The sequence below is a fragment of the Callithrix jacchus genome, chromosome 5, assembly GCF_049354715.1.
Source record: "Callithrix jacchus isolate 240 chromosome 5, calJac240_pri, whole genome shotgun sequence".
NCBI lineage: Eukaryota > Metazoa > Chordata > Mammalia > Primates > Cebidae > Callithrix > Callithrix jacchus.
In genome coordinates this window covers 149,747,473-149,773,984 of record NC_133506.1, presented here as the reverse complement: position 1 = coordinate 149,773,984, position 26,512 = coordinate 149,747,473, and the positions used below count along the sequence as shown (strand labels likewise).

At 42.0% G+C, this 26,512-nt stretch overlaps 1 protein-coding gene and 2 pseudogenes across 2 annotated transcripts in view; all 3 read left to right on the top strand.

The window, feature by feature from the left end:
* The window catches only part of HMGB1 (high mobility group box 1), a 137,988-nt gene that overhangs the window by 49,026 nt on the left and 62,450 nt on the right, over window positions 1–26,512 (top strand). The window lies entirely within an intron of this gene.
* LOC103793493 (pre-mRNA-splicing factor RBM22 pseudogene) lies at window positions 11,514–15,559 on the top strand (annotated as a pseudogene).
* LOC144582770 (small nuclear ribonucleoprotein Sm D2 pseudogene) lies at window positions 19,577–20,202 on the top strand (annotated as a pseudogene).

Here is a 26,512-nt window from a genome sequence, read left to right as displayed (position 1 = left end):
CATTTTGCAATGGGGTTGTTACAACCACTAATGCTGAATGGTCTATTTTGGGTTTTAGAATTACAAATTCTTACGCATTCAATTTCTCTTTCTGCCTCCAGTTTCTGTACTATGAGGTATCATAGAGCACAGTTGTTTATATCATGAGGTCAGTCTGATAACTTGCAATCATGAATATTGGAGGGATAAGAGAACATATTTGAAAAACTACTGAATCCACTAAAGATATTCTTTAAATACGGCTTCTGGAATATTGCCACTACTGACCACAATAGAAAAGTCTCAGCAGAACCTTTCATAAGACAGAATTGATTACTTTTAGGTATTATAAACCTAAAATTTAGTTCCAGCAGTCTTTAGTGGTAAAGATAAGCAGATCTCTCCAAGCACAGGGCAGTGGTTCTTTTTTTTTGGCGGGGGAGGGGGGGACTGTCTCTGTCTTCGTTGCCCAGGCTGGAGTGCAGTGGTATGATCTCGGCTCACTGCAATCTCTGCCTTCTGAGTTCAAATGATTCTTGTGCCTCAGCCTCCCGAGTAGCTGGACAGCAGCCAGAGCCACCAATACCTAGCTAATTTTTTTTTTTTTTTTTTGCATTTTTAGTAGGGCTAGGTTTTCGCCATGTTGCCCAGCCTGGTCTTGTACTCCTGGGCTCAAGCAATCCACCTGCCTCAGCCTCCCAAAGTGTTAGGATTACAGGCGTGAACCACTGCACCTGGCCCGTGGTTAGTTTCTTAATCATGTCCTGTAACTGATCATTTGTCTACTTTTCGTTTGAGAATATATCACCTTTTAACATCAATTAGAAAAAATGTGAACTGAAATTATTTTCACAGCTAAAATGTTTTCACCACAATGCCCCCGAAGTTATTAAATTCTTTATTGAAAAGCAAGATAGGTTTTCCATTTACCATTTTAATTTTTATTGTCTCGTAAATTAAGGAACACAGTTATAAAGCAGAAAACCAGCTAATAAAGCTTAAACAACTTGTTAATAAATGAACTGGATACATAAAATCCTTAAACCACATTTTCAGTGGTTTAAGTGAGGTATCTGTATCCTCAATTGATTAATTGTTTCACCCACATAACAGTTTTGCCAAAGACACCTCTAACTGAAGGTCCTAGGTTACTTTTAGCTAGAATCTAATATAGAACTGTGGAAAAGTAATTGTACTGGCCTTTGAAGTACATGGCTGTAATGTACCAAAAGAACTAAGTGGGCTTTTAATTTTTATATGTTTATTTTTTTGAGACAGAGTCTCTCTCACTCTGTTACCCAGGCTGGAGTGCAGTGGCACAATCATGGCACACTGCAGCCTCAACCTCCTTGGGCTCAAGTGATCCTCCCACCTCAGCCTCCTGAGTAGCTGGGACTACAGGTGTCTGTCACCACACACAGCTAATTTTTAAATTTCCTGTAGACATGGGATCTTACTATGTTGCCCAGGCTGGGCTTGAACTCCTGGAATTAAGTGATCCTCCTGCCTCCGCCTCCCAAAGTGCTAGGATTACAGGTGTGAGCCACTGAGAACAACCACAAAAATGTTTTATTAATAATAGCCAAGCAATATTATCACTATTGGCCAGATAATATAGGGAAAATTCTATCCGAAATTAAATTAGTGGGGATTTTACCCCATTCTTTGAAGAGAGAACATCTAGATGCTTCTATAAATGCAGAAATCAATTTGACCTTGAAGCAGATCTTCCTTGTTCTAGTAAAACTTGCCTGAGTAATTGCCCTTAGAATTACTAGTTGTAATTCCTGCTCTAGACTAGTAAACTCAGCTGTGAACAGTACTAGAGGCTTAAAGTGCTGTGCTCTGGAGGCTGACACCATTTTTACCCCCCAAACTACATGGGACATACATCCCAGGCCTGGCTCCTACATGGCATTGCTGTCAACACTTGGACTATTTCCTTGCTTCTTGGAGCTAATCCTTTATGGTTTATCGATCTTGTGCCTTCCATAAACCATCTTACATAACCCTTTTGGAACACACTAGTTCAGATACTAACAGAGGAAACCAGAATCTTTCCCGATGATTTGCTAGTTATCAAGGCCAAGCCTCTGCCATTGCGATAATACTCCTACCAACCCAGCGCCAATTCTGTCAACTTCAAATGTGTTGGCCATACCCTGACCTCAGTGTCTCTAAGAATGAAGTCTTTGTACCTCTCAGATTCATAGCCCTGTCACTGGTATGGGACTGCTTTTCTTTTCACTATTGGCAATGCATAATTTATACTTATGTGAAATCGTTCTAGAGAAATATTTATTGTCACTACATAAACTTAATTCTGTATAACAAAAACTCTAATATAAAGGTAAGTGTATAGAATGTAATTCATATACTTTTCATATGAGTATTTTATAGTCATTCACACAGAACTTTATATGTAAACATAAGTTTATATATAAATTTTATAAAGCTCTCTGTATTTTGCAGTGGTTATATATAATTTTATACATAAATTTACTTCTATATTAGCATTTCTTACACGGAAATTTATACAGTGACAATAAGTCCATCTCTTTTTTTTTTTTTTTTCTTGAAATAGAGTCTAGTTCTGTCGCCCAGGCTGGAGTGCAGTGGTGCAATCTTGGCTCACTGCAACCACGGCCTCCTGGGTTCAAGCAATTCTCCTGCCTCAGCCATACCTAGTAGGTGGGATTATGGGCACACACCACCATGCCTGGCTAATTTTTTTTATTTTTAGTAGAGGCGGGATTTCACTATGTTGACCAGGCCAATCATGAACTCCTGACCTCAGGTGATCGGCCCACCTTGGCCTCCCAAAGTGCTAGGATTACAGGTGTGAGCCACTACGCCTGGCCAAATATATCATGACTTAACTTCTGCCTAAGTAAAGACACTTTTTTCTCTGACCCCATCATTAGCCAGGGAGATGATGCAGTCCTTTGCCTGATTGTATGTTCACATTCGCTCGGAAGTTGGGGCACCAGTTGCTGATGTTTCACTGTCCTTCTGGCCCCTCCCCATGGTATGCATTTCCCGTGGGTGGGATTTTCCTCTCACTTCCATTCTCTTCATGGTCCACTTTATCTTCTGTCTTCCCGGTCTATGAACTCTATCCCAGCAGCATTTAAATCAGCTTATGTACCTTCAATCTTAAAGAAAACTTCCTGCTTAGCCACAGATTCCTTTCTGGTGACTCCCCTTTATTTCTATTTCTTTATTTCCCCTCTTCAGTGTCTCAGAAGAGTGGTCTACCCTCTGTTTCCACTCATCTGCTTCTCTCCTCAGTCTCCAACCCAGAGTCATCTGTCACCGTTCCTGCTACTCCCCTGACTTTTTTCTCTCAACAGGGTCTCGTCACCAGTTGGCCGACTCCTTGGCGGCAGTGCTCTTCCTTTAAGAACACCTTCTGCCTCCACCGTCCTACCTGTCTCTCGACAGCGGCTCAGTCTCCTTTGTAAGCCTCTCTTGTGTCGTCGTCACAGCCCCACTTAATGTCTGTGCTCCTCGGGAACTTGCCCTGGTCTTTCTTCTCATTCGACACACACAGGCCAGGTGAGCTCAGCTTCCTCCATGATCTCAATACCGTCAGGTAGAGTTGCCTCCTCCTCCTGAGCTCAAGACTGGAAGGTCACTGTCGACTCTTCCCTCCTTTGTGAAAAGACTGCCGTCTGTCGGCTGCCCTGATTCCAGACTCAGGTTTTCCTCCTGCTTTCTTACCGAATGTGTCTCATTCTTCTGAAATCTGTCACTCTCTTGCTGAGAGCCCTTCTGTTGTTGGAATTCAGTGTGAATTATAAACTTAGGGGGTTCGTGGCTCCCACTGTGGTGCTCCCTTCCTTGCACTAGCTCCAGCTATCCTTATCTTACTCTTTCATTTCTGCAGACCTCGCTCTGTTATCTTACGCTGCTGGAGAAAAATGTGTATAACCTGAAGCCATTCTGATTTATGAACTCCAGCCTCTACTGGTCTAAGAAGTTACTTCAAATGTCCATCGCTCCTCAACCCTTCAGTATTGTCACCTTTCTCCTGCCAGTTGACTTTGCCCTCTCCTTCATGGAAAAAGAAAAAAATGAGTCTATCATGCTCGAATTTTCTGAGCCTCTTCCTTAACATTTAGAACTTTATCTCCATGGGAACCTATCCTTCTTTATTCTCTGTCCCAGGGTAAGAAAGATGCTCCTACCTCTTTAAGCCCAACCCAATCCCTTCCCAGCTCTTCAGGCGTGTGTTTAACTTCTCTGTTGATACTGGCTTTTGTCTCAAGTGGTCTCTTCCAGTGTTATACCTTTATACTCTTTGGGAGGAAAAACAGCCCCTCCACTCCACATTTCCTTCTAGCTACTGACCTAATTCTCCTAACGGTCAGATGCGAGCCTCTTCAAAGAGTAACCTGTAATTGGGTATCCCTACTTCCTTATGCCTGCCTGATGACTCAACCCACTGCAGTTTGCTTCTGTTCCCTGATGGAATTGTTCTTGCTAAAGTTACCAGTAAGCTCCATATTTGCCAAAACCAAAGGCTAATTTTTAACCTTTATCCTACTTGGTGCCTTCATGGTTTTAGACACTGCCAACCACCCCACCGTGGAACACTTTTCCTCCTTTGATTTACGTGACCCTGGTTTTTCCAGATGCTTCTGTCTTCCTAGCTTTTTCCTTTGCAGCCTCTTTGGGGATGTCCTCTTTTCTCATTCATTCACTCAACAGTTGTTTATGAGGCTGGATCCTGGAGCTGCAGTGGTAAGTGGGATATAATCTCTACCCTCACTGGTACAGGATACAAGAGAAACAACCAAATCATTACACAGATCACTGTAAACAGTTATACATTCTGGTAAATGCAGGGAGGGGTTGCTTTGGGGGGTCTGATCCAGTCTCAATGGTGAGAAACACATGACATCTGAGTCATGTGAAGGCGTCATCCATCACATTGTACTACCTTTCCTGCTTTTTGGTAATGCGAGATTTTGGTGAATGAATGCCTATTCATCTTAGTCATACGCTTAATTATTTAGTAATTGTCAGTCACATACCCTTTCCTAACCTGCTGTTTCCAAGTGTAGATATTTTTAGCCTGTTAATAGACGCCCTTCTTCGCAGTCCCTTGTTAGTGGTTATGGAGAGACTTGGGCTGAAATACGTTTCTGTAATCTTGAGTTCAGTTATGCCTTAGTTGAGGCAGCAACTAGAACTTCCCAGAATTCCAGGTGTCCATCTATTTGCAGCTGAATTCCATCCGCTTTCTTAAAGACTGATTTCCCTATGTGGCTATCTAAATTTAGATCTCATGTGTTAGAGCAGGCAGCCTACTCCAGGCACATCTCTGAACACTCCTTTGTGATATTCCATATTGCTGAAGAGGTGTGGGCAGAGTACACAGTTGGTTTGAGTCTGGCCTCCATCACTTCATATTTTGACAGGTTATTTAAATTCACTGGCCAAGGAAGCAAAACTAGCAAACCAGCATTGAAACTTGGGTCATCTTACAGGGGTTGGGAGTTTACCCTGTAACATAAGCCATTGTCTTGTAAACGACCATTGTCAATGGTGAGGAAACGTTCTCCCACAGTGTGCTTCCCTAGCCACTCTAGAAGCACAGGAAGCAACTGGCCTTGGAGTGAGGCCAGTGCCTAACCTACCTTGATAAGGAATGATCTAAGGCTGTGCTTCTCAACAGGGGTGATTTTCCTTCCACCCTCATCCCCCACCCCAGGTACATTTGGCAGTGTAAGAAACAGACTCACTTATTTCTAGAGAAGTCCTAATTCTTAAAAGGTATTTTTAAAAATTAAAAGTACTGTAGATTGAGAGTTTTCTGGGAAAGGATACAGATCATTTATTCATTCAACACATTCTGAACACCTGCTATGAGTCACGAGCCAGGGTTAACCTTCCACGAGTTTGCTCCTTGCCCTCAAGGAGACTATAATCCCATCTGCATTGGTGGTCCTCAAATTTTACTATGCATCAGAATCCCTTGGAGGCTTGTGAAAAACTCATTTCTGGGCCCTACTCCCAGAGTTTCTGATTCAGTAGGTCTGGGGTGGGGCCCAAGAATTTGCATTTCTAACAAGTTCCCAAGCACTTGAAAACCATTGCTCTAGGGGACTAAGGAAAGAAAGCTCCTTGGTTTTGAGGATCAACATTTGCAGCATCTGTGGGACACTTGAAAGGTTTGATTGTATCTGTCAGAATGTCTTTGGAAAAAGGAAGATTTCATAGCCCATGGCTGTTAGAGACAGACTCGGTGTTTCACGAACAACGAGGATTATTGCTAAAAGCCCAGACAATTTAATGCCTGTTTCTCTAAAGCCAGCAAGGTTGAACATTTTTCATCTTAAAAAAAAAATCTTTTTTACGTGATTTATGTTTTCATTTCAATTATTAAAAAAATTCTGCTGAGGTCTTGGTGAGCAAATGGTTTTCAACTCCACACTTCTGGCTAAGAATGAGATGCAAGATATAGACACTGGTTCTTAAAATTCAGCACTGTTCACTTTTGCCAAGTGAATATAAACTGAATTGCATCATATTACAGAGAACAGAGTATCTAGAATATTGTTTTCTTTTTATTGTTTTTATCTTTCCTTGTAATCAGGCAATCAAGGTAGCAAGGGTTAAATTTCTGGACTACCACAAATTAGAATTCACAAGAAAAGCTTTCTGATCCATATTTGTCTGGGAAGGCTCCAAGGGAAACACAAGAAGCAGCAACTCAAATCCTGTTCTCTTCATTATCCTTTTTTTTAATAGCTCTTGCATGGGCTCGGTTTTTGGAAGTTGTATGCTGCTAATTTAGGTATATATGTCATTACAATTTTAGCATGGATCCTTCTCAGGCATACACAAGAGATGCCAGACATGTGAAAAAAGGAGGGAGCCAAGCACAGGCACCTCAGGGACACTGGCATAACTGTTCTAGAGTCAGAAACCACATGAACACATATGGAATTGAAAGACCTGAGGTTCAAGTCTGTCCTGTGCCCTGTTCCCCAACGTCCCCTTCTCTCTCCATAACTATATTTCATATAACTCTTTAGGTGAGAACTAGAGCCATTAAGTCAAAGACTAAAAAGAGGCAAGGTTGGACCAAGTTTAAATAAGAATCAGGTAACAATTAGCTTTGTGATGGTTAATGAAATCATTTGTCTCGGCATAGACTCTTCCCCTGGAAGTGTCTTGCAAAAGCTGGTTGTTGGTGAAGTAGGATGGAGAGTTAAGGGAATGGGTTAGATGACTTCCAAAGTTTTTTACCTGCAAGGTGAATTGATAAGTCTAGGATTCTTAGGCCAACATGTATTGGAGCATAGATATGGACAGAGCTCTGTGCTAGGCACTGGGCCACAAGACATGAAAACATGGCCTTGACCCTCAGAGGCTTGCTCCCTAATCAAGGGGACCAGGTAAACAGACATTTAAGTAAAACAAAACAAAATAAAATAAATAAAATAAAATGCAAAGGAACACAGACTAGGCATTGTTTCTTTTTAGCTCTGAAACTCGTGTTGAGGAATGCATTGATTACTTTTAGGGTTAAATTCTAGAACTGAGGAGCTACTTATTTCAGTTAGAACTCCCTATGTAAAGATAAAGATGAAAACATGGAAAAAAATACCCTTTCAAATGTGGAATTCAGTGCAAATTTTATTAGACTACAAAAACATATCATACAATTATTATTATAGATATATTTTTATAAAGTCATAAAATTTCTTTGAAAAACGGCATAAGAAATAATTTTTAAAATTTGTTATATAAGTAAATTAACATTAGTGTCTTAAGGATTCAATGATAGGGTTTTTTAATTTATTTTTTAAATTGACAAATAGCAATTGTACATATTCTTGGGGGTACATAATTATATTTCCATATATATCATGTATAGTTATCAGATCAGGGTAATTAGCACACCCGCCATCTCAAATGTTTATTGTTTCTTTGTGTTGAGAATGTGCAATAGCCTTCTAGCTATTTGAAACTATGTATTATATTAACTATAGTCATTCTACAACGCTATAGAACACTAGAACTTATTCCTTCTATCTAGCTGTAATTTTGTATCTTTTAACAAATCTCTCTGTCACTCTCCCTTCTCCCTACCCTTCCCAGCCTCTAGTATCCTCTGTCCTACTTTTTACTTCTATGAGATCAATTTTTTTAGCTTTCACATATGAGTGAGAACATGCGGTGTTTAACTTTCTGTTCCTGGCTTTTTTCACTTAAAATAATATCTTCCAGTTTCATCCCATTCTATGAACGATGAGATTTCACTCTTTTTTATGGCTGAATAGTACTCCATAGTGTGTATATATCACATTTTCTTCATTCATTCATCTATTCTTGGACACCTAGGTTGACTCCATATCTTGGCTATTGAGAATAGTGCTGCAATAGACATGGGATGCAGGTGTCTCTTCGTTTTACTCTCAAGGATTTGTTTTGTTTTGTTTTTGTTTCTTGAGACAGAGTTTCTCTCTTATTGCTCAGGCTGGAGTGCAATGGCAGAATATCAGCTCACTGCAACCTCTGCCTCCTGGGCTCAAGCAATTCTCCCGCCTCAGCCTCCCAGGTAGCTGGGATTACAGTTGAGCAACACCATGCCTGGCTAATTTTTGTATTTTTAGTAGAGATGAGGTTTCACCATGTTGGTCAGGCTGTTCTCGAACTCCTAACCTCAGGTGATCTGCCTGCCTCAGCCTCCTAAAGTGTTGGGGTTACAGGCATGAGCTACCACGCCTGGCCTCCATGACTTGTTTGAATGAATTCTTTCTTAGAAGACATACTGGTATCTCCTACTTATTGACAGCTCTGGCAGCAGCTTCCAAAAGCTAATTTTTCTGAGGCCTTTGAAGCTTTTGGACACTTTTCCCATTGGGAAAATAGAGTTTTTTTTTGAAAAATTCTCATTTCCCACTAAGCATATAAGCAACCTGGAGTATCTTGTAAGATCCATACAGATTACTATTTCAAGCACAATAGTCCTTATAGATTCCTTTTTGACAATGGAGAATGGTTAGGAATAGAAGTTTTTAAATAAGGACTACTTTTGAGGCCCCAAAGATTTGAAAATCTTAGTTATAAACAAAACCACATATTCCAATGAGATACTGATATCTAAACTAGTTTTCTTAAATTTGTCATTCAAAGGTTGAGAATTTCTTCCTGAAATTTAGACAATATAGAAATGTGGTTTGTCTTTTCACAAATTTAGGATGATTATTATAATTCTAGGCATTGTTTATTCTGTATATTAGTTAATAGTCAATGCACTGGTTAGAATTGTGGTTGCTAATAGTCACAAAATCTAGTAAAAATGTGAGTACATGAACCCATTCCCAGGAAACTGATGGGATGAGTAGTAAATTTTAAGAGAAATGGAAGAGTGAGGATGGCTCCTAAGCTGGACAGATACCTATTGTGGTTTTTTATAGTCAGTCATTACTCTAGGAATTTGTGTATATTCTACACACATATATATATGGTAAGTTTCTAATTACCATACTCGTATAAAGTATTGTCTTAATTATAAAGTGAGGAAAATGAGACTGAGAGAAAATAAATTATGTGCCTGAGGTCTTGGCTAGTGAATGGGCAAACTTGGTTTCAAGGTCAGGTCTGTCTGGCTCCCAAGCCCGTGGTCTTTTATGTTATCACATTGTCTTAGTCTGGGCTTTCCTGAAAGCAAAGCCTGTACCAACGATTTCGAGGTAGGGAGTTTATTTGGGAATGTGACACCGAGGAATAGACTGTGGAAGACAGAAAAATGACCCCTCAAAGGAGAGAAAGCCAACCCGAGGGTCCCTTTCAAACTGGCAACCATCATGAATATCTGCTACTTGATCCTGTGGGAGCTTCTGAGGAACCTTTTAAGGCATCTCAGAATTGGCCATCCTGGGCTAAAAATGAGTCAAGCATTTTTCTATGAGCTCCTGTCCCTCAGTGGTCAAGGGTCGGCATACAGGCCTTAACTGTCCCGTTTCCAGATTGTGCATGCCCAAGTGCCAAGTGGTTCCCATGCGACTCCTGTGTCACAGCTCCAATGTAGCCCTGGGGCCAGAAACCAGGACCAGAGGCCAAAAGCAGGTACTGTGAGGTTGAATCTGCCCAAGGCTAGATAAAACCCACACATGCCTGGACACCCCAGCAGTGTTTGACATAAGGGGTGAAACTGAGGACACATGATATATTGCCCAGAATGCTTAGAGACATGCATCGACCAGTTATATTGAGAGAGTGGAATGAGAATCTTCAGTGTCTCATCATGCATCCAGTCATTCATGTATCCAGTCACCAACAAATGCTGGGTAGTCTATGAAGTGCTAGAAGAATTAAAATGAGTTTCAGATTCTGCAGAAAAGAAAATCGACAATATGATAGTGTCTAAGTGCTCCAATAGTAGTAAACAAAAGGTAGCAAAAGTGTGGAAGAGAGACACCCAGTGTATTCTGTGTGTGGACAGAGAGGGAGTGTGGGGAGACGGGGTCATTTTCCTAGAGCTTAGTCATGAAAGAAATAGAAGTCAGCCAACTGGGGACAAATACGAGCATCGACTATATATTCAAATTAAATTTGAGTATTTCGATATTCAGTTTTCCTGAGTGTGATCACTGAATTGTGGTTATGTGAGAGGGCATCCTATTTTCAGGAGATACTTGCTGAAAAGTAAAGTGTCATGATGCCTGCAACTTACTCTCAAATGACTCAGCAAAGTAAATATTTGGGAATAGAGAAAAATGAGTGAACACAAATGCGGCAAAATGTTTACAGTTGGTAAATATAAGTAAAGGATATGTGTGTGTTTATTGTACTAATCTTACAACTTTTGAAAATTTTCTGAAATAAGAAAAATGAGGGGAGAAAGTTAATTGAGGGCCACGGGCAGAGGTTGGGGAGGAGCAGTCTGGGATGGGCTCGCGAGAGGGACACCAGTACTCGAGAACACTTAGAGCATTTTTTAAATGGCAGCAGTTGGCCAGGCGCAGCAGCTCACACCTGTAATACCAGCGCTTGGGAGGCCAAGGCAGGAGGATCACTTGAGCCCAGGAGTTAAAGACCAGCCTGGGCAACAGAGCAAGACCCCGTCTCTACAAAAAATACAATATCAAATAGCTAGGCATGGTGGCACATGCCTTTGGTCCCAGCTACTCAGGAGGCTGAGGCGGGAGGATTGCTTAAGCCCAGGAGTTTGAGGAGGCAATGAGCTACGATCGTACCACTGCACTCCAGCCTGGACAACCGAGCAAGACCCTGCCTGTCTCTAAGAAAAATAAATAAATTGCAGTGGTTAAGGGGACACTGTGGGATATAAATGCTCATGATAGAGAAACAACAAAAGTGAGACAAGAGAAGGCAGTGATCTGTGTTAGAGTGTTGGGCTGTATCCCGAAGGCCTGGGTGACATTGACTAATGTCATGCATTTTTTTGTTTGTTTTATATGGTCACTTTAGCAGCAGTTGAATAAGAATGGATTAGAAAGGGCCAAAACTGTGGCAGGAAGATTAGTTTTTATGTTATTACAGTAGTTAAGATGACAGATTCTCTAGGCCTACAGGAAAATGGTGCCGAAGATAAGGTGAGGACAGCTTTGAAACTGCAGAGGGCAGAAGAGTCAACAGGACTTCGCAACTCCTTCCACTCAGTGAGTTCCTAAGAAGATGGACTTGGTTCGGTTCAGTGATGAGTCTTTTACACCCCAAAGAGAAGGAAGACTTGTGGAGGAAAAAATAGAATGTATTTAACCAGGAAATAATGAATTAAGATGCTTGGTTTGTACAGCAGGGGCTTATCACTGTGACTGGTACTGCTTACAGTGTAGCAGGTATTCAATAAAATTTTTTAAAACTGTGTTTAGAAATCATGATAGTAGATGGTAAAATGCTTTCTTCAGTTGCTGATACGCGGGGGAAATATGTTGTATATTTCGTTAATGTTTTCTCCCTGAGGGCTAAGCATTTGGTGAACATCTGTCTCCTAACACCTGTTGGACTGGTTTACATGGCAATCTAAAATGAACATGTGCCAGGGTAGTGCCACTTAAAGTACCTTCACTTTTTAGAATCCATCAGATGTGTTTAGAATCAGTTTTGACTTCCACCAGCTAGTTTTCTCAGTTTAGAAAGTACAAGTATTTCTACTTCTTAGTAAATGTAATATATGACACTTGAATTTAAAGAATGTGCAAAGTAGGAAACACATTTCATACAACTTGAATTTTCAAATGCAAAAATTTTCACTTGGGACTGAGTCTTATTCTCTGGAATAGGAATGACAGAAGAGGTACAGTACCAAAGCCAAGCTCACCTAGATATTTCAAACACACAGGCAAAAGAGGAGGTAGCCGGTGTGTCCTCAGAGGGTCCTTCGGCATGGGAGCAGTTCTTCTGGCGGGTGCTGAACTGAGCAAAGAGCTTCCTTCACATCCCTCCCAGCACGTCAGGGAGGCTATGTACTCTCATTCCATTCAGCCATGAGCACTGGTCACACTGGTAATAGCTTCTCATTGTCCACTTTCCTCCTTGGTCTTTAGATAAGCCCCCAGAAAGCTACCCACCTTTGTGTTCCTAGTGTTTAGATTGGTCCCTAGCACAAGGTCACTGTTCTGTAACTTTTGCATACATGAATGAACAAATGGACAAATGAACATACATGACTGCCTGAAAGGATATCATAGCTCTTGCTAGTCATGACAGGACTAGTATTAACCTTGGTTTGTAATGAGTTTCAATCTAATGATAAGGAAAATACAGAATTTGAAAAACCAGTGCACATACCTACACATATTTCAGAGTCTTTTGGGTGAGTTTGAATATTAATTTGTAAAATAATCTAACCTGACATGCTTTAAAAATTAGCATTTGTGGCCAGGTGTGGTGGTTCACGCCTGTAATCCCGGCACTTTGGGATGCAGAGGCAGGTGGATCACCTGAGGTCAGGAGTTCAAGACCAGGCTGGCCAACGTGGTAAAACCCCATCTCTACTAAAAATACAAAAATTAGCCAGGCATGGTGGTGGGCACTAGCTACTCAGGAGGCTTAGGCAGGAGAATCACTAGAACCCAGGTGGTAGAGGTTGCAGTGAGTCAAGATTGCACCACTGCACTCCAGCCTAAGGCACAAAGCAAGACCCCATCTCAAAAAAAAAAATAGTGTTTGTGCCAGGCACGGTGGCTCACAACCTGTGATCCCAGTATTTGGGAGGCCAAAGCAGAAGGATCTGTTGAGGACAGGAGTTCAAGACTAGCTCAGGCAACATAGTGAAGCCCCATCTCTACCAAAGAAAAAAAGGAGGAAGCAGAAATTGAGCGCCTGCAAACCTAGCTGAGGAAGAGCAGCAAGTTGAGCTTCGGGCATACGGCAAGGTCGTTACCAGCAAAGTTGTTCAGAGCAAATATGAGAAACAAACAAGAGACTTCAGCGCCCCCACCCTGGAGGATCATTTCAACAAAGTTATTCTTCCTAAAGTCATGCAAGAACTTTGGGTGCTCTGGTTATACCAAATACACCCACAGTGGAGATGGAGACACCACCTTTTTCTGCCCAACATAGGACCAAGAGAGTACCCAGAACACAAAGTTCTTCAAACAAAAGACAGCTGAAACACAAGATGTCTTGAAGAACCATTTGCCAAGAAGCAGAAGACTATGTAGGGGACAACTCCTTGTTCTCCCAAATGTGGAACTCAAGGAGAAGTCTCAGCATCTGGTCCTTGATTTGCTTTTCCTGTTATTTACATGGCCCCTGAATCCAGCCCGTGCATCTACTGCCAAACCTGTGATACTGGAGTTTTTGAAGGTGCTTTGTAAGATTTAGACTTTCGCTGAAAATGCCCCAGAAAAGCACTACCCAGGTAGGATTAGAGGCTTCCCACTTATTTCCAGGAAATCTTAGGTTTCATCAGTGCTAAGACTTCCCTATTTACATAAGACTTCAGATTTTAATTTTAGAGATGGGGTCTCGCTACGTTACCCATGTTGGATTTGAACTCCTGGGCTCAAGCAATCCTCCCGCCTCAGCCTCCCAAGTAGCTGGGATTACAGGCATGTGCCGCTGCACCCAGCTCTGAGTTTCGTTTTCCAGCCCCTTAGCTTGGGTCATAAACATGGGCATGTAAGTGGACAATACATTTAACCCTTAGGGTTAGGAGTAAAATGCCAGGAAATCTAAACTCACTGAAACCTGTTTTGCATTTTTGATTGAAGTCCATTTTTCTAGATAAACATACTTTTTGATCCATTTATGTGTTTGTATCAAGAAATAAAAGAAACACCCCCCCACCAAAAAAAAGGAGAAAGAAACGTACAAGAAGGAATACAACCTCTGTGCCAGGCCGTTCCAGTGTTTCACTGGTGCCCTGGGGTCCACATGCTTTTTTTTTTTTAAAGACTACAATATGCCATATCTGCAGTAACTTGAAGAATGCCCGACCTGCCTCTTAGACATAGAGTGTGGCCTGCACATCCTGGTTCATGACACAGGATTGTCTTTTCAAAATAATGTGCCAAAGTCAGATGTCAACAGAGGATTCTACACACAGAATATGGAGAAAGATCTTTAACTCTGATGGAACATGTCCAGTTGGCATGCTGGGGAAAAGTCACATCTCCCAGTGACATGCTGCTTAAATTGGCCTGGACCATACCCTACTATCAAAGGAATCATCCCCACATTTGCTCCTGCTGGGTGAAAGGAGGGTGTCAGAGAAAAGAGGAGCATCACTAGAGACACAAGACGCCTACAGATCTGGATGATCCCCTTGCTGATCAAAATGTTGAAGACTCATATTATACAATCAGTGACCCTGTAGCAGATAAGTGAAAGCAGGCTTCAACCATGCCTCGTCTGGACCTACCAGAGAACAAGACTCTCACCACACTAGATGTGGATGATCTCGGTGAAACAGATCAGAGAAATCATTTCTACCAGTTTGGAGAAATTGACAATCACTCTAATGCAGAGACAGCAGGGTGCTTTCACCCAGTTTTCCACAAGGCAGGCTGCAGGCATGGCTGCTAAGAAGTCCTTTGATAAGTTGATTACAATTACCACAGACTCAAAGGGAAATCAAGAAGATCTCAAGCAGCCAGAGGAAGAGAAAAAGAAGGATAAAACCACAGACTCTCGGATCAAGCTAGAGCCTTTTCCAGGACTGCCATGAGCTCTTCCTCCTCTTGTAGCAGAAGATGCAGCGGCCAGCTACTTCAGCCTACCCCAGGTGATCCTCCAGCACTGTGGTGAACATTGCCCTGCCACCCCCACCAGCCCTCGTGCCATCAGGTTTGGGCCACACATGGTCCACCCAATGAGACCACCCCATTCCTTTCCTGAAGGCTCCAGCCAATCCTTCTCAGGACCCTCAAAGGATGGGAGCTCATGCTGGAAAACACAGCAGTCCCCAGCACATTAGCACTAGTCTAGAGCTCTGTGGAAGAAAGGGCACTTAAAAAATCCCAATAAATGAATTTTGGAGTAAATATATTTTTCCTTCTTTTGTAGTTTCCGTGGTAGCTGAATATGCTCAGATATGGATAGTCGGTGAACGACAGCCATGCTTCTCTACATGTGTTCAAAGATTCATTGGCCCTCAAATAAGCTGCTGATGACACATCTGGTTACAAATAGAAGATGACTAATAAAACCTGATGCCTCTCCCCTCACCTCTGTGGTTAACAAGTGGCTGGGTGAATTGGAATATCCAGTGAAGTTACCATCTCAATTATATGTTCATTTTGTACCTTTTCAGTGGAGGCAGGCAGGGTAGAGAAATGATCTTCAGTAAAAAACCCTTGGGCTGGCTGGGTGCAGTGGCTCGCGCCTGTAATCCCAGCACTTTGGGAGGCATGAGGTGGGCAGGTCACTTGAGGTCAGGAGTTCAAGACCAGACTGGCCAACATGGTGAAACCCCATGTCTACTAAAAACACAAAAATTAGCCGGGCCTGGTGGCAGATGCCTGTAATCCCATCTATTAGGGAGGCTGAGGCAGGAGAATCACTTAAACCCAGGAGGTGAAGGTTGCAGTGAGCCAAGATAACACAACTACACTCAGGCCTGAGCGACAGAGTAAGACTCTGTCTCAAAAACAAAAAACTTTCAGCCTGTTTTTATGTCCATGGGGTTATTTTTCTTAGTATTATCTTCAAAACAAACAAACAAAAAAGACAAAATTGCTAGTACTAATCACTGCAGTGGTGTGAGGGTGATTTAACTCTTTTGAAATCACAGCCTCTGAAAGGCAAGGAGAAACCAGCATCGAGCAAAGCCCAAATGTTTTCTTTCCTTTCCTTTTCTTCATGTATTACTAAAGGAATCTGACTGATAGTTTTAATTCTTTATGCTACCAAAAAAAAAAAAGACAAAAATAAAAATTACTTGGTATTTCTATCAGTTGGATGAAACACAGATTTCATGGAGCTGTGTATTATTGAAGAAACCTAGTGTCTGGGATGAAATTATTTTCAACAACATCCTGTAAGACGCTTTCTTTAACCAACGGAAATGAAAGCATGGAGTGTTTGAATGGAAGACTTGTGACCTGCAGCTGGAACTGTGATCTTCTACATTCACCTTTATGTGTCTTCAGGGGCTCATTGGAATTCCCGGCTCTGGGCAGGGGACTATCCATTTGGATTCAGAAAGTTTGGGTGTAACTGTATTATAGATGATAAAAGAAACTTGATGTTGTGTTTAAAAAAAAATAAACTTTAAAAAAGAGGAGAAGGGAGAAATCATCAAAGAAGTAATTCCAGCAATTTTCGCCAAACTAAAGAAAGAATTCAGACTGAAAATGAAAAATGTCTTATGCTGTGCAGCAGAACTACATTCGTTTAGCAGAGGGCATATACAGAAACGTTTATGACAGCCCTATCTGTAGTAGCCCCAAAATGGAAATGGTCACAAGTCCATCCTCATTAAATTTGGATACATCAATTATATATATATTGGAACAAGAATGAATGAATTGCTACCACATGCAATGACATGGGTGAATCGGACAAAATTGATGAATGAAAGAGACCAGGAGCAAGAGTACATGTTAAAAACATATATACACATTTTATAATGATTGTATTTCTATAAAAATTCAAAAACATGCAAACTGATCTACGATACTGGAAATTACAATAGTGGTTCTCACAGGGGCAGGTAGTGGCTCTCGGTAGGATTGTTTCTTAATCTAGGTATTAGATTAAGAGGTATTATCTAATCTAGGTATTATACAAAATGTTTGCTCATTTGTAAAATGATTTGTGCTCTTCTGTATGTTATACTTCAGTAAAAACTTTATGGTTTTTCCAGGTTCCATATCAAAACACACCATAGTGAAATTTATGGGGATAAAGAGGAGGTTCAGAAAGCTTTGGTTGTGTCTGGGTGATGGTGGGGAGATAAAGGATCAAGACAGAAAAACTTAAGACTTCTTAAAAGAATTACTGGAACTAAACAACCACGGAGAAATGCCTGTAACATTCCAAGGGGAAATTATGTCCAAACTGTCAATCAAGTGAGAAGGTAAAATAGACATTTAATAAAATGTAGTCTCAAAAATTTTCTGCCTGTGCACTCTTTCTCTGGAAGTTTCTAGAAGACATCACAAAAATAACAGGGAAGACAGAGGACCCAGGGAACAGAAAAGAAGGGAAGAGAATTTCCAAAATGATGGTTGGAAGCAGCTGTAGGCCTACAGGCTTGCAGCGGGGTTGGAGATGAATCCGGGTCCTGTGGAGCAGGATCGAGGAACCTGGAAAGCTAAGCAAGTGGAAATAAAAAAAGGTAATTACTAGCTACAGGAAAACAAAAAGATGTCCAAGGAAGGAAATGCCATGAGGGTCCACTACAGTGAACAATATTTACACAGTTGTTGAATAATATGAATATTCATTTAACTTTTAGGCCAGGCACAGTAGCTCACGCCTGTAATCCCAGCACTTTGGGAGGCTGAGGTGGGTGGATCACCTGAGGTCAGGAGTTTGAGACCAGCCTGGTGAAACCCCATCTCCACTAAAAATACAAAAATTAGCTGGGCATGGTGGCACAGGCCTGTAGTCCTAGCTACTTGGAAGGCTAAAGCATGAGAATCACTTGAACCCAGGAGATGGAGCTTGCAGTGAGCTGAGATCGCACCACTCCACTCCAGCCTGAGCGTAAGAATGAGACTCTATCTCAAAAAAATAATTACTATTTTTTAATATACATACTGGGAAATTGGGGGGGAGGGGAAGTACATTGTGTTGTGAGAAAAAAGCTGGGAAAAAAGTCTGAATCCTAATACCCTATGATAGGAAGTCAACATGTTGTTTTGATAATTTTAAAAACACTATGAGAAGAAAAATAATTGGTTTATTTGCAACACAATGAGAATTATTTATTGCAGTAACTTCTATTTAATTGGAAAATATAACATATTTTTCATTCCTTCTGAAGGAAACCTGTAAGTGCACTTTAATTTTTTATCTAGTTCTGTAGTGTACAAGGTAAGAAAATCAAATTTAAAACGTTTCCATTTTCTGAATTATGTTATTGGCAATAATTACAAAAGTGGACTTAAGGTGATTTGAGTGTGTTGCTTAGCTTTTGCCTATATTCCTGTCTTAATTGTGAGCAGAAAATAGGGTTTTTTTGTTTATTTGTTTGTTTTTGTTTTTTGAGACAGAGTTTCTCTCTTGTCGCCCAGGCTGGAGTGCAATGGAGCAATCTTGGCTCCCTGCAACCTCTGCCTCCCCAGTTCAAGTGATCCTCCTGCCTCAGCCTCCCAAGGAGCTGGGATTACAGGCATGTGGCACCACGCCCAGCTAATTTTTGTATTTTTTGTAGAGGTGGGGTTTCACCATGTTGGCCAGGCTGGTCTCAAACTTCTGACCTTAGATGGTCTGCCTGCCTCAACCTCCCAAAATGCTGGGATTACAGGCAAGAGCCACCGTGCCTGGCCAGTTTTTTTAAAAGTGCATATTAATTCAAGTAAGTGGAATGGTAAGATACGATAAGCATGGTACCTAGCTGAGAACATCTTTGCAGTCTTCCCACTGAAGCAATTAATCCTAGAAACTCTTTTCCAAAATTTCAAATGGTAAAGAGAAGCATGGAGGAAAAGATGTTCACCTTTTTTGTGTGTTACTGTTTTATCATCTTTCCAGCTTAGAGAAAGTAGCAGTACATACATAGGCAAGTACATAGTTTTTTCCCCCAAAATATTGAATTTCAGAAGTTCTCTGTCATTCTCATGATAACCATTTTTGTTATTTCAAAATCTTGACAATTAAGAAACTTGAGAATGAACCAAGCAAATACTGTAGCTCCCTCCTTTTCAAAGTGCTGGCAAAGCATGGCACATCAAGTGCTGCTAGCTGGCTTGTCAAGACAGAGGCTGTGATTCTGTGATAGGGCAGAAAGAGAAAGACTGAGTGGGGAAGGTCGTATAGAGGACCCTCCTTATTCAAAGATTCATTATGAGAGCCCCTGCAGAAAAGATTAACAAATGATCTAATACTGACTTGTGAAAATAGTCCTCATTCAAGCATGTCTCTCCTCTTGGCACCTGTAAGTCATTGAACAGTCTCTCCAGTGCTGTAAACATTAAAGCAAAGCAAACGGATTGCACAGTGAAAATGCTAATCTCCTAGAAGCTGGAAAATGTCACGGAGCCTATGAAAGTGATGTTAGGAAACAGCATGGAGGCGGCAGCAACGCGGAGGAAACGGGAGTGACCGAGAGCCTAGTGACCAACTTGAGCCTCCTCAACAAGCCCAAGAGTGAGATGACCCCGGAGGAGCTGTAGAAGCGAGAGGAGGAGGAATTTAACACAGGTCCACTCTCTTTGCTCACTCAGTCCGCCAAGAACAGCACCCAAGGGCTCATCAACTGCGAAACAATAAGAAACTCCTGGGCCATGTGAAGGCCTTCGATAGGCACCGCAACATGGTGCTGGAGAACGTGAAGGAGATGTGGACGGAGGTACCCAAGAGCGGCAAGGGCAAGAAGTCCAAGCCAGTCAGCAAAGACCGCTACATCTCCAAGATGTTCCGGCGCGGGGACTCAGTCATCGTGGTCCTGCGGAACCCGCTCATCGCCGGCAAGTAGGAGCCACCTATCCCTGTCAGTCAACAGAACTTACTCCCCTGTCCTACCAAGACCACTGCCGCTGGTGTTGAGAATAATAACTCTCTGTGTTTTTTTCTAGTGGAAAAAAGAAAACAGCATGAACTGGCTGGGCATGGTGGCTCACGCCTGTAATCCCAGCACTTTAGGAGGGCAGGGTGGTGGATCACCTGAGGCCAGGAGTTCAAGACCAGCCTGGCCAACATGTTGAAACCCCATCTCTACTAAAAATATAAAAATTAACCAGGTGTGGTGGTGCACTCCCATAATCTCAGCTACTCGGGAGGCTGAGGCAAGAGAATCGTTCGAACTTAGAGGCAGACGTTGCAGTGAGCCAAAATGGTGTCAAAAAAAAAAAAAACTTGAACCATAGGCAAGAGTTTGACTAACAACATAGAAGAAAAGAGTAAGATAAGGATGATAGGTGCTTCCAAAAAGAATGACAAGAATATTTAAAAATGTAAGGGCAGCCCTTGAAAAATTGATAAGCCTCTCCTTATATTTTTGTGGGGAAAAAAATGAACATTTTAATTATCAAGCTATACAAGTCAAACATGACTGTATTACATTGTGCTAGCATCCATTTTTGTCAGAACAGAGCTTTCCCCCAAAGAAGGGAGCCACAGGAGGCTGAAGTGAGAGACGAGACTGAGTTTGGCCCAGGCGGTGGGGTGCACCTGAACTGGCTGAGTGAGCAGGGGAAATGGGACTAGCTCAGGAAGGAACTTGAATCAGAATAAGGAACTTGAACCTTTGTCTTTTTCACATGTTCACCAACCTGGGGAGATAAAGATAGTCTTTACCAGGATTTACTACAGCGTTTTTGAATCGGGTTTTTTTTTTTATAATTATGTAAGGGAAAAATTTACAATACATTGCAATCAATTAATAGAAGTATTATTTTATGACACTTCAGTTTCAGTTTTATACATGTTGTATACCTGTGTCACAAGGCAAATATTGGTCTTACTGAGAGGCATGTAATCCAAAATTTGGGCCAGGCACAGTGGCTCAGACCTGTAATCCCAGCACTTTGGAAGGCCAAAGCCAATGGATCTCTTGAGGTCAGGAATTTGTGATCAGCATGGCCAAGATGATGAAACCCTGTCTCTAATAAAAATATAAAAATTAGCCAGGCCTGGTGGCTCACACCTGTAATCCCAGCTACTCGAGAGGCTGAGGCAGGAGAATCACTTGAATCTGAGAGGTGGAGGTTGCAGTGAGCCGAGATCACACCTCTGCACTCTAGGTGACAGAGTGAGACTCCACCTCAAAAACAACAGCAAAAACCAAAGTTTGAAAGACACTGATATAGAGGAAGCTTTATGGTCCTGTTATAGACGAGAACCCTGGGAAGCCCTGGCTGAGCCACATTGGAGCACAGCACCAGACTGTGAAGTCTCTGGGCTGTGGTTGCACTAATGTCCTCATGTTCCAACCCCAGTGCCTCCCTACATGCCGCATGAGTCGGACGGCCCATTCCTTGGCCCAACTGCCCACTCCTGCTGAATCCTTCTGTCTCCCCTGCTGTATGTGAATCTGGGTCTCATGGTGGCAAAAGTGTGTGTTTTAGGCTCAGCTTGAGCTGGGTGTGAGGCTTAGTTCAGCCCCCTACTTTACAGGTAAAGTAGTGGAGCCATTGCGACCCTCTGTTGCCTTTTCTGTAAACGTGGGGGAAATAATACCTACCTTATAGGGTTGTAATGAGGATTTAAAAAACATGTCACCTAAAATCAAGCTGTGTTCTACGTCTAGGACTTCATCTCTGGAAGTACTCATATGTTCACAGATTCACATACAAAGATGGTTGATTGCAGTCTTATAAAACCAAACATCTGGAAGAAGGTTAAAAATCTACTAAGGGGTGGGCATGGTGTCTCACACCTGTAATCTCAGCACTTTGGGAGGCCGAGGCAGGTGGATCACTTGAGGTCGGGAGTCTGGGACCATCCTGGCCAACATGGTGAAACCCTGTCTCTATTAAAAATACAAAAATTAGCTGGGCATGGTGGTGCACACCTGTAGTCCCACCTACTCTGGAGGCTGAGGCAAGAGAATTGCTTGAACCAAGGAGGCGGAGGTTGCAGTGAGCTGAGAGTGTGCCACTGTACTCCAGCCTGAGTGAGACTCCATTTCAAAAAAAAAAAAACTAATAAGGGACTTATTTATTTCAAATTATGGCATAGCAATATATTGAAATACTATGCAGCAATTTAAAAGAATGAAGTATACCTAGGTCTACTTATATGGAAAGATATATGCCTCACTACTTAGTGGAAAAAAACAGTTACAAAATCCTGATCCCATTTTAAAAACATATATAGATTATTGGACATGCATAAAGAAATGCTGTAATCACGTAAATAGGGCTACAGTGGTTATCTTTGGGAAGCAGAATTATGAAGGACTTTAGATTTCTGTTTTGTAAAATTTTTTACAATGAGCATGTGTGACTTTCACATTCAGGAAAAAAACTTTGCTGAAAACACACACACACACACACGTGCGCGCGTGTATGTTACCCAGCATAGCAGTTCTGAGTAGTTAGTGGTTGTTAGGAGAGTTCACTTTCAGCATGGGTGCTCTGTCTTTAAATATTCCCATAGCAATGAATAGCCACTGCGCCTAGGGTTTCTGTGTGAATACATACCCTCTTTTCTTTATTCTTGATAGACTCATTATTTCAGTTGCGGCCTTGTTCTCCTTTCCTTCATTAGCTTTAATCAGCAGGCTTGGGGCACCTGTCACAGGAGATGCCATTATTCATTTTAATTTTTAAAATTATAGTAGCAATTTAAGCTCATCCTAAACGTGGAAAACAAATCTGCAGTTAGTAAAGTAAAACCTTAAAGTCACCAGTTTCACCATGCCTTTCAGTCCCACTACCCAAAGATGGCAGTGGTTCAGTGTATGGTCTTCACAGCTTCTGCGCATTGCAAGTGTGTGTGCACTTGTTCTTTGCTTTTTGATACAGGGTCTCACTCTTGCCCAGTCTGGAGTGCAGTGCTGCAATATCAGCTCACTGCAGCCTCAACCTCCTGGGCTCAGGTGATCCTCTCACCTCGGCCTTCTGCGTATCTGGGACTACAAACATTGGCCGCCACCCCCAGCTAATTTTTGTATTTTTCGTAGAGACGAGGTTTTGCCATGTTGGCCAGGCTGGTCTTGAACTCCTGGGCTCAAGCCATCTGCCTGCCTCCACCTCCCAAAATGCTAGGATTACAGGCATGAGCCACCACGCCCAGCTTGCGTTTGTGTTGTTGCACAAAAAAGATCATTATGCGTATCAAAAAATTTATTTCCACTGCAGATATTTATATATACTACGTCTTCTTTAAGAACTGCATAATATTCTACTTTGTAGATGTAATTTATTTCACCATTCCCTTATTGACATAATTTTCACTATCGTTAGCAGAGCCACAAAAATATTATTTTACCTATATGTTTGCACACTTCGGTGAGCAGATGTGTAAGATAAATTTCCACAGGGGAATTAGCATTGGTCAAAGGGTATCCATGTGGATAGTTATCATGTGCACTGACTTATATTCCCAGTAGTACATGTATGAGTTCCTTTTCCCCCACACACTTTCACCTATACAAGCTGAGTATTCTTTACACAAAATGCTTAGGACCAGATATGTTTCAGACCTTAGATTTTTTAGGATTTTGGAATATTTGCATAAACATACTGTGATATCATGGGCATGGGACCCAAATCTAAACACAGAATTTATTTGTTTCATATAAACCTTATACAGATGCCCTGAAGGTCATTTTATGCAATATTCTTAGTAATTTTTGTGACCCATTGCAGGAGGTCAGGTGTGGGAGTTCAGATTTTAGAAAATTTTTGATTTTATATTTTCAGGTGAGGGATGCTCCACCTGTATTCTGTATTATATATTGTTGTCTTATTATTGCTTTTCTTTGTTACTATTTTTAAATCTTTGGCAGTTCAGTATGTGAGAAGTGGATGTCATCGTTGAATGTGAATTTCTTTCATTATGAGTGACGTCATCATTTCTTCATTGCCACCCTCCATTTGGAAATGTTATGCACGTCTGCAAATTTAGTTAGAATGCTGGCCTAGAGTTTGATTAGATGGTGGCAGAGAGATAATATGCTTAGAAACATGGTCCTGGATAGAGTGTTGAGGAAAAGTAGAGAGAATGGATGGGGCAATCTAGTATACTCATGGTTTCATCTTTGGACGTCCGTGTTGGGTGGGAGACATGTTGGATAGTGGTATATTTTTGTGCAGAGAAGTCTGTTAGCTATATGGCTGCTGTTTCAGCATCCCTGAATCCCTTGCCTCGCTGAAATGCGCTGTCTATTCATCTTTGTTCAAAACGACAGAAATCATGTCCAGTATTCTCTACGTATTTTTTCTCACTGAAATCTGGCATCATATTGACTCGGCATCTAGAGGAACCAACACAAGTGAATCAAGTTTGCGTGCATCACCCAACAGTGCCTCATAGGCCTAAGCGATTTCACAGTTTGAAATGGTCATGCTCCAGACACCTATAAAGAACTTGAAAATGTGGCAAAATGTAGGCAGGGCCTTAAATGTAGAAAGAATGTTCAGATAACTTTGCAAACAGCTTTTTGGTGATATAGCTCAGTGACTTCTTGCCTCATCAGTTGTCCTTGGTGCGTAGGACATCTGTGACCCAGCATATGTCAATGATAAAGTTTGTTCCAGTACACATTATTTCTTCCTTTCAGAATGAGTGGCCTTGGCAGATGTGAAACCTCTCTGAGCAGGGACTGTCACTAAAGGGGGCATGCAGAGACACTGTGTGGGGTCACATTGTGACGGAGACGTGGGTGAAGGAACTCACAGTTACACTGGTTTTTCCATTATTTTGGATGTCTTCACTGGTTTCTTCATTTCACCATCCAGAAATACCACATTATAAAGAACACAATTCTTTCTGACTACCCAAGGCATCCACAATGCAATCTCATGCAGACTTTGGTTGAGGTCATTTTCCCTGATTCTTTTGCAGCCTCCAAGTCCACTAGTTCCCCATGTTTAACCTATCAGCTGCTCTCTATGGATTTCGTGCCTTGAGATGTTATCTTCCAAACACACAGCATACACAACTAACTTATTGTTTCTCTTTTTAGAGAATTAAGCAGATCTGCATATAACTACATACACAGACCTCTGGTCAACCAGAGGCAACAAGCATGACCTCCCAAGTTTGTGTAAACTCAGTCAAAAGCAAAGGAATGCAATATAGTAGTCCTTTTATGGGTTAATATGATCTCACCCTCCCCCTACCACAGTAGTGATCTTTCTATTCCTAAAAAGGGAGGAGCCCTGGGGTGGGAACCCCTTCAGCTATCCCTTCCGAATGGTACAAATCTTCAGCCCATCCCTCTGATGGTCCCAGTGGGTTTTAGTTGACCATGAAAGAAGGCAAATGCCTCAAGACCATGCACCTCATCCCCCACCTGAAAAAAGACATTTTACATTCACATTTTGCTGGTGATGGGAGCCCTGAGTCAAAATCTGTATGTAGGAAACAGCCCAGGAGATGGGTTGCCCGGTTACTGGCACTGCAGCGCGCCGAGTTCCCTGCTCTGGGTCAGGTTGTTGGGACCGCATGAGGACGCGCTGCTGTGAATGTGCCTGCTTTTTCCCATTTAGTTTCATCAGAGTGCATAAATCCACTGACAGCTCTCTTCAGATGGTGGTTCTCAACTTTAAATAAAATTTTGAAATCATTAACACCTGGTTTGCTTTTTAAAAATTTGGATTTTAAAAAAGATAGGGCAGCAGGAGGGTGTAGATTAGGGGGTTATGGAAGGCATTCTAATACGGGGGGAAGAGCACACATCTTTGAGTTTGACTTTGAACCCTGACTTCACTAACTATCTGGCTATATGACCTGGGAAAGGTTATTTTTAAGCTTTGATCCCCTTCTCTGGGAGTAAGAATAAGACTCCCTTGCAGTCTTGTGGACATTTATTAATAATAACTGTGAAACAGCACAGCTTAGGACTGGGCGTGGGGTCAGGGCTGAGTAAAGGTGAGCTTGCCCGTCTCCCCTCCATCTCTTTTTTTATGTCACACTGGATCGGAGTCTTCTGTTTCTGCAGTTAAGGGCAGCACTGGATGTTGTGGTGGTGCTGACCCTGAGGAAGGGACAGCCCAATTCCTCGGGGAAGTGGTGACGTAGACACAGGCAATCATATCTTATTCATAGAAGCAAGTCCCCAGCTTCTATGTGGACCGCCGACATCTGAGAAAGGTGGGGAGGGGCTCAGAGGTAGGAGCTACCACCCCAGCATCGAGTGTTACTCACCGAGCTGCACTGCAGTCTTAGGGTGGGGACGCAGGCAGGGGGACCCTCCCCCCATCCCTGAGAGGTTCCTTCCTCGGTGAGCTGACAGGCTCAGCACGGGATGCACAGCCCCTGT